This window comes from Nasonia vitripennis, chromosome 4, assembly GCF_009193385.2.
Source record: "Nasonia vitripennis strain AsymCx chromosome 4, Nvit_psr_1.1, whole genome shotgun sequence".
NCBI lineage: Eukaryota > Metazoa > Arthropoda > Insecta > Hymenoptera > Pteromalidae > Nasonia > Nasonia vitripennis.
This window is the reverse complement of record NC_045760.1, coordinates 23056843-23076657: the sequence shown is the minus strand read 5'-3', so window position 1 is coordinate 23076657 and position 19815 is coordinate 23056843. Positions and strand designations below refer to the sequence as shown.

General features: G+C 57.4%; 1 protein-coding gene across 2 annotated transcripts in view; it reads left to right on the top strand.

Annotated features, from left to right (window-relative positions):
• The window catches only part of LOC100120687 (protein pangolin, isoforms A/H/I/S), a 94125-nt gene that overhangs the window by 53831 nt on the left and 20479 nt on the right, over positions 1-19815 (top strand). The window lies entirely within an intron of this gene.

Below are 19815 nucleotides of genomic sequence, written 5' to 3'. Positions count from 1 at the left end.
GGCTTCTTTCCTGCGCTACTACTCCATTATGATACTAGCTGAGCGAGGCCCATTCATCGCTCGCGCTTCGACCTTTAAAAATAGTAAACGTGGCGGACAGAAAACCGCACAGGGAGTAGAGAGTAGAGTAGGAGATTTTTCACGCAGAATAAGAGCTAAAAGTGGAGCCGCTACTCCATTGAACTCGTAAAAAATTCCTCGATGCAAGCAGCCCCGCAGCATTATTTCTATTTGCCGCGCGCAGCTTTGTGAATGCGGGAAAGGCCTGCGGGGCCGTTTGTTCGGATGTCGAGGGCTCGGCTGCGCGGTAAGATTTTTCCTTCGGCGAACCAGAATCGCGAGCGGGGATTCCAGCGGAGACCTCGCGAAATTCGTTCCCAGGCTGCCCAAACGGAATAGCCGATGGCGCGCTTTGTATGGCGCCTCTGTTATAGGCAAGTCGGGCGATTCCACGGCTCTACGTTAGCCGTCACTTCAGCGATGGTTTCTCGGCGCGTCGAGCAGCAACGCGCTCGCCCCGAGGAAAGCAAAAACGCGGCGCCGAAAATGCTCCGGGAGTTTGGCGCGAGCTCGCCTCCGGGGCGGGGGCTAGAGCGCATGCATAAAACTGCCGAGGGAGGAGGCAGGCGGCGACGAGGGGGCATGATAATGAGGCTGCCGGGCTGGATGCCTGCAGCGGCAGCGCCGCTGTGCGGTCTCTACTCCGGAGCACTGGCCATTGAACAGTGGTCGGATAAGATTGCCCATTCGCTTTGAAGTCCAGTGAGCCGTGGATCGCTGGCGTTCTCCCTCCCTCCCTCCCGGCTTTGCCAGAGCTTTCCGCTCGGCCCGAATATGAGTAGGTGCTAAAAGAGGAATATACCCGGGGAGCTGGCGCAAAGGCGGATCGGAAAGCGCTGGTCGAGACGCCGGCGAAGAAATTAAAAGCTGCCGGAGAGAGAGAGAGAGAGAGAGAGAGAGAGAGAGAGAGAGAGAGAGAGAGAGAGAGAGAGAGAGAGAGAAACAGTTATGCGATACCTGTTCATGCGCCGAATTAGGCGAGAAATGCGGATGACAGCGAAGCTCTGCGCAGCGCTGGGGGCGAAACGAGCGCGCCGTCGAGCAACAAACGGAATTTTTGATGAAGAATCCGTTATTCAGCGCGGCGGTGGCGGCGGTGGTCCATTGTACACAGCGACAGTGCAGTGCTCGTCGACTAAACAAACGGTCGCACAAATTGAGAGTAGAGTGTGCTCCGTAGCTGTATGCAGGTGCTCAAAATTTCCGGCAATGCGAACTCTCGATCGTCGCCGGCGTCCCGTCTCGCTCGACAATTATTTATCTCATCTCGGCGTAATCAGCACTACGAGTGCGCAAAGAGGAGAGAGAAATCGATGGCCGGGGCGTGTAATAAGAATAATAATAGCGCGAGAGCGTAGGTGGCGAGCTGCCTCATTATTTTCTAATGCCCTCGTTAATTGACAAATCGAGAGAAGGTGCGCGCGCGTCCTCCCAGTGTTAGGCAGCGCCGGAATAATTTAATGATCGCGAGGCCGGCCAGCACCTATGAAAAGCCAAGAGATGAAATGGAAAACGAGGAGAGAGAAAAAGAAGAGAGGAGCCAGTGCTCGGAGGCAGCATTGAAAGCTCTCTTTCTCTCCCGGCTTTCCTCCTCCGCTCTCTCGGCGCGGGGCGAGCACTCATCCTTTTCAGCTCGCTCCGCGCGCAGGTGCTCATTCTGAGCTTACGGCCGAGTGGAGTGGACCTCTTACCTGCGCGCATCATTTCATCTCAATAGGCGCGCGCGAGCCGAGCTAGGGTGTGGGAGGGGGGGGAGGGGGGGATGGTTAAATCACCGCGATTCCCTTCCAGACTGCAGTGCACGACGTTTCGGTGTACTCTCCTCGATTACTTTAAATCACGGCACCGAGACGACTCTTCCCTCCTCCTCCCCCGCCGACGTGCTCCGCGCGGCTCTGCAGGGAAAACATGTATACGAGGGCGAGAAATGACTCGGCGAGAGGAGCGAAGCGCGCGCATGCAGAGAGAGAGAGAGAGAGAGAGAGGCCGCCATTCACGGCATTCGTCTTTTCGCCTTCCTCCTCAGCTCCTCTACTTCTTACTCCTCCGCTGCCTCTTTTTGCTGCTGCTGCTGCTGAACCTACTGAAGGGGAAAATCGATCTTGGGCCAAGCGACGAAGCGTGATTGGCGATTATCCTTCATTGAAAATTATTTCCTTTTATTTACCTCGGCCGTTTATCCGCCGAGCCCACTTGGTCGTGCGCGTAATTTAATTATTTTCTTTACTCTCTTGTTCCAGGTAAGTCGACGTTCGACGAAAAAAGCCGCAACCCGTCCGCCGCGCAAGCTCGCCTCTTCGTAAGTGGAAAACCGTTTGCTCAACTGAAGATCGCTCGTTTTTCTTCGAGGACACGCCTGCTCGGTCGGGTCGAACTTGAACTGATCCGCGAAGCAGCTCTCAGAGCTGTCGGCGCAGGCGATCGTGACTTTGCAATCGGCAGGAGCTGGGCAGGTGTGGCGCATCCCTTTTGCAGGCAGCGTTGCGAGCTCGCGGTGCTGCAGTCCGTGGACGCGTGGAGCGATGGAGTCGGGAGGCGCATAATACGTACGTGCGCGCCTGCGGACGGAGTAACGACTCCGGCCGCCGCCCCCCTAAGCAACGCGGGCTGCATATTTAATGGGCTCTCTTCTCTATTTGCGCACCGCTGCTGCTGGCCTCGAGTTTTGAATAGGCGCCTTCTTAGGAGCAGCGCGCAACGGCCTGCGTGGTTTTTCTCTTTGCCCATTCTTCGCTTCTTCGCCCTTTCTTCGCGCACGGCCTTATTTGAGAAATGCAATTTGTCGGCGCGCACGTCTAACTTGCGGCCTTATGGGAGCCGACTTGAGTCCCCGGTCCCTCTCGCTTTTTCCGCGGCGCCTACTGAGCGCTCGGCTGAGCCTTATCGCTTCGCCTTATCGGAGCGCGGCCGCTGCATTTTATTTGTTTGAATTAACGCAACGGCCAATTTCTCGGCTCGTTAATCCGCGCTGCGAGGATCGCGATAAGCTGCATAATGGAATTTCGCTCGGGCGAATAACCGATCGATTTGCCCCGGCGCGATCCGCAGCAGACCGGCAGCTTCCGTCGCGCTGCAGCGGTGTATAGAGCGGCGCCGCGCCCTTGTTCTTTACACACTCTCACCGGCCGACTCATCCTCTTGGCCGCACCGCGCGTAATTCTCTTGCCTGAATAATGGATAGAGCGACGGCGGCCGAGTGATTCTTTCGGCCGGTGTGTTATTAATACGATAGTTATATACGTAGCGCGCTAGATTTTCACAAAGCAATTACACACTGAGAGAAAAGAAACATTGCAGCAAACATATATGTTAACTGTTAATATAGGTATGTTCGATTTGAGCCAACAATACGTATGTTAATAGTTAACATATGGCTGCTCTTTACGATTTTTCATAGGCTTATTGAAGTAATCAGATAAAAATTATTAGAAAACACACTTGTATGAATTGTATTAATGCCGAGTAACTTTACAGTGATATAATGTCAAAATTCAAAATTTTGCCTTTCATTAGCCTTTTGGGTCTAAATACCAGATCTGATAGTTCAAAAGATAAAATAATGAGTGTGATTCCAACTGATTCAGCAGCCTCTGGCATTTCCAAAAAAGTTATTGGAAAAATTCAGTAGTGTGTTAAACATCATATCGTAATCATTCATTTTTCAGAATTGAATTTTTCCAATAACTTTTGAACTAATAGTGATAAACTAGTTGACATATACCTCTTTGGAAATGCTAGAGGCTGCTGAATCAGTTGGAATCACACTTATTATTTTATCTCTAGAACTGTCAGATCTGGTATTTAGACCCAAAAAGCCGATGAAAGACAAAATTTTGACATTATAGCATTCCAAAGGCACTTTGCATGCTTCCTTAGATATATTCAGTTGCTTTCGTTCTATTATTAATGATTTATTGATTATTCATGATAATTAAACCCTCAAGAATAGTTTTTGTATGAAAGAGGATGACGGATTTTGAGGTTAGGCGGTACGAGAGAAACGCCATCTGCACGCAACACTACGCATGATAGCCAAGAAATTCATATGTTGACTATTAACATACAGATATTTCCCGCAATATTTTGTATGTATACTATAGAAATCTATAGTATACATACAAACTGTTTTTGTTTGGTATAGAATATTTGTAAGATGTACAATAATATATTAGCAATCATTGCTCCTAACGTGTGTACATGTTTACGGCAATGATATCTTTCTCTCAGTGCAGCCGATTGATTTTTTAAGTCTTCCGCCGTGCGCCCCCTGGGATCGATATCGAAGGCTGGCTGGCTATAATATCGCGACGGCAGACGGCCGAGAGAGAGCGAGAGAGCGAGAGAGAGAGAGAGAGAGAGAGAGAGAGAGAGAGAGAGAGAGAGTGAGTGAGTGTGTGAGTGAGAGGGGGATTCAAAAGAGCCGCGTCGCGCGCTCCTAATACCCGGCGTCTTAGCCGCGCTCTCGATACACGAGCGAGTGACGCGAACAAAAAGGCGAGCCGTAATGTCGCATCTCGGTCAACAGAGGCGCGCTTCTGCCGATTCAGCGAACTTGTTGAATTCGCGCAGCGAGCGCGCGGCTCCCTCTGGCTCGCGGCCGGGGGGATCAGCCGCTATTATTAATCCACGGGAGTTGGCCGCATTCATGCGCGGGCCGACTTCTTTGTCGAGAAATTACAAAGGGCCGCGACGACGGCTCTCGCAGTTTCCGTCGATTCCTCCCCCTCGATATAATACCTATTCCGAGCCGCACCAAGGCTCCCCGTACCTATCTATAATAATACAATACATCGCATGCGTGTGTATATAATAATTTAATAGGCTAAACCTCCACGGCTCCTATCCGCAGCGTGCGAGTGCACTGTTCAGTTTACATCTCTTTTTCTCTAATGATCGCGCTTAATATATTATTCAGCTGCTTTCGCTTGAACAATTTTGACGTCTAATCTAACCTCTGTCGTTAGTCGAAAATCAACTCGATTCGAGCGGCGTCGCGCGCGAACCTACAATGGCTCGCATTCTTTTCCCCCGCGTAATAGCATGCTATTTGAGCGAAGCAGAGCGCCTAATCCTTGGAAGAGGCCGCGAAGGGCTTCGTTAAGATCCCAATCGGGGCCAGAATTTCGTGCGAAACGCGCGGACGGCAGCCCGAAAAAAAAAGATCTCGATCGCCCCCCGGACGACGACTCAGAACCGAGATGACGCTCCGGATAAGGCGCGGGCTTCGGGGGCTGCGGAGACTCTCGCACAATAGAGGCCCTCGCATGTGCTTCCTCTTTTTCTCTCGTCCGCCCCTCCCACCTCCCCTCCTCCCCTCCTCCCCTCCTCTCGCCGGATGAATATGGTCGCGCGTCGCGAGTAAATATTTGGACTCCGGCCGACCGCGGAACTGCTAGGGGCATTGTGCGTCCGGCCGGGCCGCTTAGCCGAGCGTGATAACAGATTTATCCCGGATCGGGATCGCGAGGAGCATTGTCGCTGCGCGGCCATTGTGACTCCCGGGGGCTCCGCTCGCCCGCAGGACTCAGGAGAGCCCCGGCGAAGAGTGCGCCGGCTTTCTCGGGGATCAATCGACCTTGGGCTAATCTAATCGAGCGAGTGCAGTGTGATCAAGACCGAGCAGTTTTGGAGATCTCGACGATGATTAAATCGGAGAAAGTCTTGAGCACTAGGATTACGGACAGAACGAAAGCAACAGGATCTTGCTGCGCGAGGATCCGATGACGCGCGCGCTCCAGATCCGGCGATGCGAAAAAGGATACGTCTTAGCCTTCGTGGCTCCCTTCCTTCCTTCCTTCCGATGCGTGCTACGTGTCGCTGCGGCACGCGTGTTTGCCTTAACGTCTCGCCGGCACCCCGCAGACTACTTCTCCTTCTTTCTCCGGCCGTGTTTGCTCCGGGCACACACACACACACACACATAGTTCGTGTTTAGAGACGGCGCGTCGCGTCGAACGATGAAGAGTTTCGGCGCACATAGGTGTCGCGCGGAGCGAGGGGCACGCAGGCAGCGCGCCGACCAAGATACGTCTGCCCTTTTCCGGGAGCCGCGATCGAGCGGCTCGGAATTTATTTTGACGGAGCAGGACAGCCTGTAGCGGGAACGACAGCGACTGCACTGGTGGGAGCTGTGTACTACTCGTTCCGTGCGACTTGGCGCGCGCACACACGGGCGCCGAGTTCTTTGATGTTCGAGCGAACGAGGCCCGGGCGTTACGCCCGCGCGCTGTAGCTCGCACATATATAGACACTGCCGCATAAATATTTAGCTCCTCTGCGCGGGGCGGAGAAGCGGGCGCCCCCCCCCTCCCCCTCCCTCACAGTAGCGCGTGCTGCTGTCACAATACGTACGGGGACTCTGGCCGTGTCGCTGGCCAGATTCGTCGCTCCAGCAGAAGATCGAGCGAGTGCCCGTAGCGCATGCAGGTATAGAGTTCTGCATAAGGCATGCGACTTATTAAAGTTATTTCTGCCGCGCGCAGGCTATAGCCGCTAATACAGGCGCTCTGAATCTTTCATTCTCCACGCACCATGCAAGATTGAAGAGCTGGCCTGCATATTGCCCTCGATTCCTTCCGCGAGTGGCGCATAATGCGCGGAGGAGGCCGAATGAACGCTGAAGCCGTAGGGCGTGCACGGGGAGGGGGCGAGGGCGGCAAACGGACGGTCAGGCCAGGGAATTGGAAAGTGCGGTGCCGTATGTGGAAGTGACGTACGTCTGGCGAGGGCCGGTACAGACGGACGCTGCGGCAGCTCGCCGGCGTGCACGAGCCAGGGAGAGGAGGGTAATTACGAAATATAAAGGCCGGTGCGGGGTGCCGATGCTGGCGGACTGATGAATATTTCACGGGGCTGCATTAGTCGGCGCGCCCCATCTCCGGGCTCGCTCCTCTCTCCCGCGCGCTTCGCAGCCCCGATTGCGAGCCTCCGCCGCCGCCAAGAAGGAGGCCACAGCATCATCACGGCTCAGCGGATCCGCGCATTTATTAAACCCCGAGATTTCCGGGGGCAGCCGGCGTCGAGAGCAAATAGGGCCAACGGCGAGGCACCCGGACAAGGAGCTCTCTCGTCGAGAGCCCGGCGACGAGGGGACGCGACTCGAGGGAGCGAGTGCCGATCGACGACGACGTGTATTGCACAGCGCGTGTCCGGCATTCAAATCCGCTGGGGCGTGCAGCGGGCACGAAAAAGGCTCGAGATGCGAATTCTCGCTTCTTACACGCGGGCGCAAATAATAGTCGGAGAAGGCTCGTTCATCAGGCGCCAGCTTTCCGGTCATCGCAGCTCGGAATCAGTTTTCCGCGGGAGTGATCACTGCGCTGCGAGAAAAGTCCTGGTCTCTCGTTCGACTACTATACTACTCCACTCTCGAGGGCGCGCGACCGCACTTGACGATGCGCGCTGCGCTTTTCCCGCAGCCATACAGCGGATTCGACGACGTTTTTCTCTGCCGACCCCCGGCCCCGCCGCCGCCCGCGCTCTCTTTCTACTCTTCTGCCCCGTAGCGCTCTGTGCAGCGGCGCAGTGTGTAGCGTTAATACAGCGAACGCGGCGCTGCCGCTGCCGAGCTCTTTGCCACTCCACCAAGCAGAAATTGATAGGATAAATTCCGGCTCTGAATTGGCTCCGCCGAGCCGGAAACTCCTGCACTCGCTCTCCGCCCCTCGGCTGCCGTCGCTTCCACCCCCCGCGCCTCCGCCCCGGAGTCGGCTACTGGCCGTCGCCCTCGCTCCGCTTTTCCTCTCCCGCTCGGCGCGCGGCCTTATCGCGAGCTTTCTTACGGAAAAGTGACGCCATTTTCGGCGCGCGGCGTGCACCCTCAGGCTTCAAGGTCGCACAATGCGCGCGAGGCCTTCCGCCTGCTAGGCTCCCCCCTTTCGTGCTCTGGCTTCACCAACTTGGAACAATCCCGCGGCGCTGACAATGGGTCCGCTAATTTTCGACCGCAGACCGTGCACATGCGCGCGGCAACTCCGTCGGGCTCGACGAGTAGCGAAAAAGAACGGGGCTAAAAGGGACGGCAATTTTTTTCTTTCCTTCTTTTTTTTATTATTCGCCGTGTTGTTATTATTTTCAGGCTCCTCTATTACTGTCGCGTCGCGCTGCGCCGGAAGCATCGGAGTGTAATCTTGGCTCACGCGTCCCCGATTCTCTATTCGAATTATGCGCCGGGGCTCTTTATAAAGCCTCTCTGTGTGCGTTTTTCATTCCGGCGCGGTATTAAAAATATGCTGCTGCTGCTGCTGCTCGGCCAGTCGGAGCGTACGGCCTAAGCGCGCGCGGCGATGATTTTCGCCCGGCCTGCTTGTCGCGGCGGCTTCTGTTGGCTCCGCTGCTTCTCGCGGACGCGCGGCTCGCCGGGGCCGGGAGGGACTCGAAAGGAGCATCGCCGTAATCCGGGCCCGAGTCAAGCGCCCGGTCCTCGAGTCTGAGGAAGAAGCGGGGGCAGCATGCCGATTCCAGCCGACGCGGATTAGAGCGGCCCGCGGACAATGCGACCAACTGTCGGATCCATTATCTGCACTTAATTAGGCCGTGAGTCGGCCGGTGACAAGATACGATGACAGCGCTCGCTCTCTCTCTCTCTCTCTCTCTCTCTCTCTCTCTCTCTCTCTCTCTCCTCCCCGGGGGGTAGACGAGATTATAATCTGTCCCCATTATTGTGCCATCGACGTTGGCAGAAGGGACTTTTTATACGGGCCGCTGCGACAATGCCGTTACGCACTTTTGTGCATTTAGCGCAGCCGTGCAACGGTGGGCGCGCGTAATCAAGCCCTTCGCCGAGCCCTTCGCCCCCGGCACATCGACCGCGCTTGTGCGCACACACGCGGGGACCGAAAGAAATCCGTGTAGTTACACAAGTGTGACAATCGAGAGGGAGGCAGCTCATCGTCTCCTAAGCTACAAACTCGCTCTGGCCGGGGGGACTGGGAAGGCTGCGACTTAATCCTACCTGCGCATGATGTCCTCGGCATTGTGTATCCGAGGGGACACACAGCCCTTGCACGCGCGTTTTTCACTCGGCCTCTCGCCGAACACGCTCGTGGGAATCGGCCGAGCAATCGATATGGCATTATTTATGTTTTGATTGATTCGCTAATGAGTGTCGCGCGCGCGCGTGTACACGCGGAGGCGCGATCGCAAACAGGCATCGCAGAAATAATCGCCTCGTGTGTATGCAGACGCGCCGCAGCGCAAGCAGTTGTCAGTGGCAACGGCCAGCTCGGCTGCAGCAGCCGTATTAGGGGATTCGCGGAGACCGTGTAATGGAGCTGCCTCGGCTTCGAGCGCCCCTAGCCCTGAGCGCTGGCGATGATGATGATGATGATATCATGATGATCATGATGATCATGATGATGACGATGACGTCGCTGCGCTCTCGCGTCTGTTTGACTTTGGTCGGCGAAGGTATCCCAATCGCGCGTGAGATTGCGTAACAAGCCAAACGTGCGCACCACCCGTGTACACTGCACACGCGCACGCGTGCGTGCATATTGCTTAACGAGTTTCCCCTCCTTTTTGTTGCGGCTAAGCCATCCATAAGTCAGTCGGCGAGTCTGCTGCCAAGAGTAGCTCGCGCCGGCTGGAATTCCTCGATCGATGGTCAGCGCGTAGGTGCCTGCTCGGAGCAGCCCGCGAAGACGGAGAGAAGCTACGAAAGCCGACAGTAATGCGCTAATGAACAGTGCCTGCCGTTTCGCAGCAGAGAGCGGTGTGCGCACGGCGATAATAGCGACGCGTCAACCTATTCATCGCGTTAGAGCGCAGCGCCACGGACCAATTTCATATCCGCGCCGCTCGAATCTCGTTCGATGCCGGCCGGCAGTCTTTCACAGCAGCTCGCGTTGGAACGATTCGTATGATGGAAATGGCCAGCTAGCTAGCCCGAATAATTTTGATTTTTCGCTCGGGACAAAACGGACTATCATGGCGCGCGAGGACATCGAGAGGAAAGAAAGCAGCTGCGCACTCAATGGGCGGATAACAATAGCAGCAGCGACGGGCGAGAAAGGTGCGGACGGAGCAGAGCGGCATTAGCGCTGTCAGTCTCGTCTTGTCGCTTTGAGCAAATAAAGCAGCGAAAAGTACACGAGTCGCGATTCGAGTGTCGAGTTAACGAGCCGATTTAGTTGCGCCTCGCGCGGGTTCGACGTCCTCGGCCCGAATACACGAATCGTCCTCGGTCGGCCCTCCTCGGCGTTTCCGCCGTTATACGGGTCAGCCCCGAGGAGCGGGCAGGGGAGCGAGAATGAAGGAGAAGGAGGAGGCGCGTTTCTCTCGCTGCGAATTATCCGCGGGCATCTATCCTGCCTGGTCTGCGCGCGGCGGCGGCATGTGTAGGAGCGAGAGACGGCTCTCTCACGTGGGTGGTCCCGAGCGGCGGTGGCGGCGCCCGTAATTACAGGTTCCTTATTTACCGCCTGTTACACACTTCGTTAACGCATCAGTTATTAAGCAGTCTGTGGCCTTCGCTTTCCGTCCCTCTCGCTCTGCCGCTCTCTCCCTTCTTTTCGCCGGCCGTGAATGAGATCGGCGGCGCGCGGTATTTATGAATGAATCGCGTGCATGCCAAGCGCGCCGGACATTAGCGCCTGCTCGCACTCGCTCTCTCCCTCTCTTCTGATATCTCGTCGCCGCGCGGAAGTCGTGCGTTAGACTCTCGGCCGTCGCAGTCGGCGCTCAATGAAAAGTCGGGTCGCAGTCATTGAGCGGGTATTTTGGACGACAGGTTTGCGCGCGTGCAGCGATCGATCGTGCCGGCGACGCTCTTCGCATTGCTCCAGCGCGTATTTTCGTCTCGGCGCTCGCGCGGGAGACTGTAGGCCGTCCTGCATCGAGAGTGCGTGCGCGCGGCCTTTGTCCTACGGGCTAACGAGGCTGCGCGAGCCTCTTCTCCGGCGGGACATCTCTTCGGGATTGTTAGTTCGCGGCGACGAAGCGGCAAAAGTCTTGTGATAATTGCGATTGTAATTAAAATTCTCCGGCTGCCGCCGCAAGGACGCGGCGCGCAGAGGAAGAAAACGAGGAGGAAGGAAGCGAGCGGCCCGTAATTGGAGCGGTCGCGTGCTCTCTTTGCGGCACGCGCGCGAGCGCAAGGACGACACAATGGATCCGCCCGAGTGCGAATTATTAAGCTGGCCTGGCCCCTCCTTGTCCCGCTCTCGTCGCGGAAGAGCTCGCTATGGCAGAGAAGAGAGCAGCAGATGTGTCATGCGCGGGACCGCTTCGGGTGCCCATCGGCACATGACTCTGAGCTTTCAGCCGAGTATCACATGCTTCCAGAAAAGTAGTCAACCGCGGCTCTCACCCCACTCGCCGCCGACGTCGTCGTCGTCGTCTCGCTCTTTTCATGCAGTCATCCGGGCTCCATTTAAGGCTTTCCATGCGCAACTGAAAGGCGCATTTGGCCAATTTGAAAGGCCTTTTCACTCGGCATTTCACTTTGTCTCCCGGCAGCTCCGACTCGCTCCAAGAGCTGTCTATATTGTAAATGCTAATTGCAAGTTTTTTAATGGCGCTCGCGCAAGAGGCCGCGGAGTTGCGGTATACTGTGCCGGCGGTCGGGCGGAAGCAGAAGCAAAAGCGGAGCAGCGTCAACGGCCGATTGGCTGGAGGGCCGTGAAAAGCCGATCGAACGAGCCGAAAGTTTGCGCGAAGGCTGCAGAGCACATTCACGTTCGACGGCGCGCATTATGCCCTACTGTCGCCCAGGCTAACGGCGCGAAATTGGCAAAAGAAGACGCGCGAGGCGAGCGAGGAGAAGACGGAGACGGGAAAGAAGAAGTCACGCGGTTGAAAAGAACAAGCGGGGGCGCCGGCAGGAAGAGGATTGAAAAGCTCGGGCTTTTCAGGGCCGCGATTATTTTCCGCTCCTTGTCGTCTCTCGCTGCAGAAGCAGCTCCCAGCTCTCTGCCTAATCAGCGAATTAAAGCGAGCCGGGGGCGAGAGAGCCGGATAAAAGACGAGGAGGGAGCAGACGATTGTGAACGCGAAGGATTCCGTCGCTGTCGATTCGACTAAAAGCCGAAGAAGAAAACGAAACTCTCCTCGGAAGGCCATTGTGTTATTACCATTATTATGTGTCCCCCTGACTTTGCCGATAGTTTGCGTCTCGTGTGCGTTTCGCTGCGAGCGCGCGCAAGGATATGGTAATACGGGCTGCTTTAGTCTTCGGTGGCGCGCCTCGTGGACCCTCGCTCCGAATCAATTGCGGCTGGCAAAAAGCTCGTCTCCCGCACAATGGCCACTGCGCGCGCGTATAGAGAGAGAGAGAGAGAGAGAGAGAGAGAGAGAGAGGCCGCTCGAGAGCAATATGAAATCATCCGCGCTACCCAGCCAGAAAAACGCCAGCGAGCCCCCCTCGTATACAGTCCGCGTAGCGCTCGCACATACGACATGATTCCAGGCCGATCGCGGCCAAACATTGTTCGCGCGGGCACAATGGCGCGGCGAACTCGCGAAACGATCCGCGCTGTGCGCCACGGCACGGTCTACTTAATTGCGCGCTCGGGACAGGCTAGAAGATCCGACGGGCATTGTGCTCATATCATCGCACCGCCGCGACAATGCCGCTCCCGCGCGTATAATAAAAGAGCTGCGCGGACGGGGGTGGACTCCTTCAGTGCCCGCGGCGCCGGCCCGTTGGTTTCCGTCTTGGCGAACTTTTAATCCGACGAGACGGTGCGCTCGGGTTTCGACTTTGGGACTTTCGATTCGAGCCCGGGAAAAACGCCGCCCGCGGTTTTTCGCGCCGGAAACGCGATTGCGGTTCCGCGCGTACGGGTGCGAGCAAGCGCAAGTCGAGGCGACGTCTCTCGCCAAACCGCGGAACGAAATTACTCCGGCTTAATTATTACACTCGCTACAGGTTCGCGTTCTCGCCCGTGGCTGTCGTATTGATTTTCCAACTCGCCCCTTTTCTCCCCGCCGGCGCCGCTGCTACGATTTCGGCCATCCGCGTGCATATAGCGTTATAGGCTAATGCAAAAGGAGCCGGCGAGGCGCAAAGCAAAACGCGGCGCCGAGATAAACGTCGGCTAGGGAATCGTCGCGAAAAATCTGGCTTATTCGTGAAAAGCAGCGGCGGCGGCGGCAGCAGCAGCAGCGGAACTCCGTCAAAGAGAGAAAAGAGAGGAGCGAGTGCAACGAACGAGCGGAGCTCCGGCGAGAAAATCGAAAAAGAAGGGTAGGCGTGCAGGAATGACGAGAGAGAGAGAGAGAGAGAGAGAGAGAGAGAGAGAGAGAGAGAGAGAGAGAGAGAGAGAGCGTTAATGAAAAAACGCGCCTGGCGAGAGCGCGTTTTCGGCCTTTGTGTGGTCCGCGCGCATTGTTTGAAATGCGAACACTTAGTCAAAAGAGCGCGCGTTTCCGCGCCCGTCAGCTCGTCTGGGCCTGCCTTTCAGCTACTGCGCGGCGGCGATGTTAGTTTTAGCGATCGGATCTCTCTGGGCTGCCCGGAAGGGCTATACTTTCGCGCACAGTGCACACTCTGCGGGAGGCTCGAGAAAGCTTCGTTAAAAAATTCCGGGAAAAAATAATGGGCAGCGGCGGGAAAGTCTCCAGCGCGCACTATAATTAAACGCGAGTGAAAGCCCGAGGAGTCTCGCGAGGTGCGTGCGAGCTCTCGCGTCTGGAGGCCCCTGCGCGCGGATGAAAGGACGAGGTGCGCGCGAGGTGGCTCCTTCGTTAGCGGCGGCAAAAGAAGAGCAGCCGGCGCAGCCCAATTGATCGCGTCACACGGGCGAACGATTCTACGTCGCAAGAAGAGCGTACGCAGCTGGACTCGCATGGGCGGGAGAAATCCGCTTTGCCGCGAGGGCTTCGCGAGGGGTGCGGTTTTTCGGTCCTGCCGCCGGCGCGGGGGGCTTTATTCTCAATATTTCCAAGGCTTTGCGCGGCCCTCGCTCTGACTCTCTTAGGAGCGCGCTCGGCGGATCCCCGAAGAGGCGGAAACGCGGGGATAATCGCGTCGATAAACGCAAGAGGCGCGTTATTCCATACCCGTGAGCCGATTCCAATGAGGCCGGCAATCGCGAAATGAATCCTCGCGGATTATAAATGCAGCGGCTACAGCATAAGGAAAAAACAAGCTCGGATCCGCTGAAAGCTCGCGCGCTGGTTATCGCAGAGGAATTTCCGAGGCAAGACAGTGGCGCAGTGTTGGTGCAGCGCCGAACAGAGGAAAGTTCATGAAAGCCCGGGCCGGGCGCGTGTGTTGATGGCAGCTCTCGCGCTCTGCGTATAACAAATAGAAATAGCGGCGTGTGTACAGAGTAGCGGCGGCGGCGGTGGCGGCTTTATAGAGTATGATGATGGCTGGCGCTGAAGCCAGTATAGGCGCACAGGCGCGCGCGAGAGCTTACGGCTACGTAACTAATTACCCTCGCGTAAGCAGAAGCGGCGGCGGTGGCAGCGCTACATACAGCTATACGCGCCAGCGAGCGAGTCTCATTGGCGAGAATGACGCCGCTGCTGGCGCTGACAGCAAAGACTTCTCAACCCGCTCTACCGATTCGCTTGTAGTTACACGCCGGCCCTCTGCAGCTCTCGGCTGAGCCCAGCATCCGACAAAAACGATCGGAGGCGGGCGAGCATTGCCGAGCTCGCGGAAATTTGGCTGGCGCCCTCGAGGATGAGGAAATCGATTCGATTTTCCAATCCCGCCCGACTGTATTTGAATTCCAGGAGCGGCGCGGCTCCTCCCGCACGTAATACCGGCCCCTCTGTGTGCTCGCTGCAGCACTAAGTAGACGCATGCCGCGCGTGCCTATAGGATATATGCAGCGCCGGGGCAGCGGTCGAAATTGCTGCATCGCGTTAGCCGCGCGCCGACGGTACGCCGACACACGTAACGCGCACGTAAGTTGGGTTTTCGCGCGGCGCTGCGTCTTGCGGACGATTGCACGGCCGCGTTCGCCGCTAGCCTTTGCTCGGAGCGTTGCCGAGGGGGCGGGGGCCGTATGTAGCTGCGGCCGGTGCTGCGATTGAATGCTAGGAATTTCATCATGAGTCGAGCCGGCGACGGACGGAACGGGGAGCGGGACTCGGGGGACGGGGAAGCAGGCAGGCCGAGAGAGATGGAAGGAGAACCGCCCCCGAGCAGAGCAGCCCCTTGCTTAGCAGCAGCGGCCGTTCCAATCATGATTCCACGCTGCAGCGTTTGAAGTCTCGATTGAAAAGGGGCGGAGGTTTGACTAAAGAACGAGTGCTAGCTATCGGCTATCCCGCTCGCTCCCCCCCCCCCCCTCTCACCCCGTCTTTCCACGCGAGCGCGAAGGAGAAAAGAGAGAGAGAGAGAGAGCGAGAGAGCGAAGCGCGCAGCGTACACTTTCCGACGAGAGACTCGCATCGATTGCGCGAGATGAAAAAAGCTGCTACTGCTACTGCTGTGTACGTGCTCCCGCTATAGACGTGCACCTACACGCGCGTGAGGCGGCCTCGCCCGGACGCGATGTTTATGTTCGACGCGTTCGAGCGAGCCGGCGGATCGAGCTACGTATACGGGCGCAGCGCCGGCGAGTTAATATTTGCTCTCGATGAACATCCGAATTTCGAAAGCCGCGCGCGCGCATATTTTGATGAAATTCTTGCCGGCGATACAGGCTGTTTCGCTGTTCTCGGCTTCTAGAGGAAAAAGCCCGGGACGGCTCTCGAGGGGGAGTTCCCTCCTCGGACTAATAACTTCATCTTGCGCGCGCCCGCGTCGTCGCACCCCTCGTAATGGCCCCGGATAATCCTGTTTTGCCAAAAATGAGCCGGCAGCGGCGGCACTGATTTCCCGCTCGTCGGCGAAAAGCTCTAATCCGCCTCCCCCGATGTATTTTCTACTCTGCGCGCCCCATTGAGCCGGGCAAAGTGCCTGCCCGATCCGCCGAGATTGCAGATTTTTTATCGACGCAGCAGGCACGAGCGCTAATCGCCGCGCGCCGATCGTACCGGCCGATAACGGGGCTGCCGCGATCCGATCGCCGAGCGCCGGGTTTTTAATAACGGCCTGCCGTAGTAGCGACCGGCCGAGCAAGTCGGGACGCGGGGCGGGGGGTGGAAAGTGCGCGCGCGCGGAGGAGAAAGGAGTACTCCGCCCAATGCGTCTCCGAGTCCGTGAAATCTGCTAAGAGCCGCGGTGCCGAGGGGACAACCGACAAATGAATGCGAGACGCCGAACGCGCGCGGGACACGAGGAAAGAAGCCTGCCGGCGGCGCTCGCCTGGGAGGAGCGCGGCGAAGGGGTGCGAGCGGCAGCGATGCTATCGGCGCTCTGCGCACTCTTTGTGTGATGAGATCCGGCACAATGATACGCATTCCCCGATATGTATACGCGGGCCCATACGGCTCCACTCGATCTCCCTGCAATCGCGAGCCGGCTCTTTTTCAAATGAGATACGCCGCTGCTCCCGCGCTCTCTCTCCCTCGCCCTCTATGCGCGTATCCATTTCGCTAATAAGGCGTTTCCCGAGAGCATTGTGCGGCCCGAGCCATTATGCTCAGAGTCATCAGCCGCGGCGATTGATTGCAAGTAGAAAGTGCCGGTGTCCGGTCGGACCGCCGCGCCGAAGCAGCTCTCGGGAATTTCGCGATTAGTTTTAGAGTAGACGCGTTCAGCTTTAGAGTAGATCTTTCCGCGTGCTGTAATCGTGCCGCTCTCCCGATCGTTACCATGGCGACATGAATATTCCGCGGCAGTCGCGGCGCGCGCCAGAAAATTGAAATTCCGGCGCTTTACATAAAAATGGAAAATTATACAGTGCACGCGGCCGCGAGCGCATCGATGCGACCCGCTCGCTGTGAGTAATGAAGGCGGGAATCTCGGGATCGAAGACGGAAAGTTTCGAGCTGCCGGCGGCTGCGCGCGCTATGCGAACCGAGAAGTATGCCAAAGTCGGGGCCGGGCGCACGCTGAGGGACTCGTAGCAGCAGCGGCAACGCGACGACGACGACGACTACCACTACTACTGCGACTGCTGATACGAGTACGGCAAGTGGAGCGAAAATCAGATTTGCTCGTTGTCGCCTCCAGCCCGCTCTCGCCCCCCGCCAAAAAGGGAGAGTCAGCCTGCCAGCTCCACTCGGAGCGCCGCCCTTTGATCCTGCCGCCGCCGCGACCTCCACGTGTCCGCTGACCTAACTCGCTTTCTCTCTAGCTGCCTGTCGCACTTTGCCCTCGCTTTTGCCAGCCCCGCGAGCGAGCGAGCCGATAATACTCGGGGAAGCTCGACAAGAATATGCTTGTCGACTCGCTGCTTCGGGCACTGAAAATTGTTGCTCAAACTCTTGTTTGTGCCGCTCGCGCGCGGCGATGCGTGAGCGGAATCCAAAAAACGCGAATCCCTCGAGAGCCTCGGGGATTATGCGATCGTAGAAATCGAAGAAGGACGTGTTTGCGCAGCGAGCGCGCGCGATTCGCAGATCAAACGTTGTCGCGCGTTGATTGCGTCGATGTGTTTGTCCCCGCTCGACTCCGCAAGGCGCGTCTATGCAGCAGCGCCCGGAGCGCGTAGGCGACTGTTTATAAAACAAAGGCTGGCTTTTTCCTTGACTGTTTGGACTTTCGTTCTCCTCCAGCTCTTCTTCGCTCGTCTCGCGCGGAAAAGTTTCCGAACGAGATTTATAATCGGCGGGCGCCCGAGGAAAGAGGGTCGGAGAGGTAGGTCAAGGTGCGGAAATCGAAAGCGAGTGCGCCGTTGACTTTGTATCCGAGCGAACTTCTGCAGCCGTATAACTTGTGCGCCAATAAGACTCGCCGGCGCGTCGAAAATGCAAAGTTGCCGCAGAAGTTTGCCGACGGAGAAAGTCCGTGTGTGCCGTAGTCGACGATTGGTCAAGCCGTCTGATGGGGCAGCAAACAATGCCTCGCCGCGGAAGATTAACAAGCCACTCGACTGCGGCTAACGAGATTTCGGGGAATCGAGCCCGCATCGAAATTGTAGGCTCGCGCGGCCAATCGTGCGTGTAATCGCCGAACGCCAGCCCACGCGCGAGCTGTTTTCGCGGAATCGACGGGAAACTTGGTACGGATATTACGGATGGATGTCGGCGAAAAAATTGTGGAAGTAGTTCGGCCGACCGCGCGCGAGGCTCAAAGAAAGTTGCCGGAAAAGTTGACCGTCTTGGGAAAGTGGGTTAAGCGAAGCTGCGAGGGAGGTCACCGTCGCCGGGGACTCGAGAAGTGAGAGAGAGAGAGAGAGAGAGAGAGAGAGAGAGAGAGAGAGAGAGAGAGAGAGAGAGAGAGAGAGAGAGAGAAGGGAAGACGGAAAACTCGGGACATGGCGCGACGCGCGGAGCAGGCGCCTCTGGCGGACCGCTGATAACAACGCCTGGACATCGGCGCAGGCGCCCCCCAGTCGCCATGGCGACGACTCCTTCGGATTGGCCGCAGCTTCCACTTGAATCCCCGCCACTCGAGGCCGGAGCCCCCACCTGCCGCCGCGTGCTTTCCGGCTTCTTTCCTGCGCGCCCCTCCTCGGGCTTCGCCGTCACCGCCGCCGCCGCCGCCGCCGGCATCGATAACAGCGCGCGGAGAAAAAGAGCTGGCCGCTTTTCCGGAAAAGTCGCTAGGCCAGCTCCCCAAGCCCATTTTCCTGCGCTTTTCCCTCGAACGGGTCGAGGTATCTTGAAACTGCGAGTGGCCCTGCACAGATTATATACTGATCTGCTCAGCCCTCGATTCGCGAAAAGAAGAAGAAAAGGAAGCCCCCCCCCCCTCACTCCCGACAGAAAAGAGAAAGAGAGAGAGAGAGAGAGAGAGAGAGAGAGAGAGCCCGGCCCAGCGCAGGACTGCGGCGGCGGAGAAGCAGACTCACCCCTTCGCCGCCGCCGCCGCCGCCGCCTACGCCTCCCGCGTTGCCCCGGCAACTCGGTGCGCTCGGGGTTGGCCGCCGCCGCCTCCTCCTCCACACCATCCATTCAGCGTCTCTACTCCTCTCTCTCTCTCTCTCTCTCTCTCTCTCTCGCTCTCGCTCTCGACTACCCTTACTTTGCAGCCCCTGGAGCGCTGGCAACGCAGCAGCATCAACAGCAGCCGAGAAAAGCTCCGTCGCTCTGCGCGCGGCCCTGTGTGCGTGCGTCTATCCCCAGTAATCAGCAGCACCACACTTTTTCAGCAACTCGAGCCGAAGATCGTTCGCGGCCTGCTGGCAGCAACTAACTGATAATCATAATCGCGCGCGCAAGTCTGTCGTTGCGGGGGAGGAAAACTCGCCGGGGAAAGAAGGCGAATCGATGAGTGCACGCGAGCGGGGGCGTGTACCGCGGGCGAGAGAAAAAGCGCGCGAGTAATGAGCAGAGGGCGCGAGACAGGCAAATCGGAACGCGCGTAAGCGTGATGGCGTTATGAACATAAAGGAATGAGTGTACATCGATAAATACGAAATTAATGGGCTCGATAATTATCTTGCGAGCTCTGCTCTCTGCACTGGGTAATTGGAAGCGTAATTGCGCGGATGCATGCAACGGTAAACCGACGTAACGCGCGCCCGCGGAGATGGCAGCGGAGCAGCCGGCTCTCTGTGCGAGGATAACGATGATTACCGGCCGCGGCAAAAGGTCAAAGCGAATCCCTCGATCCGCGGAGCGCGCGCGTTATGTTTGCTGCGCTACTCAGCAGCCGGGAGGAGTCGACGAGGTGACGTATCTGGAAGCGCTCCGAGCCACCGTACGATAGCCGCGCGGTTTCCACAGCTGAACGGTGGAGGCGGTGGAATTGCGAGGGCCACGCGGCAGAGTGCAGCTGTGCACTCGCCAGCCTGCAGCGGCGGA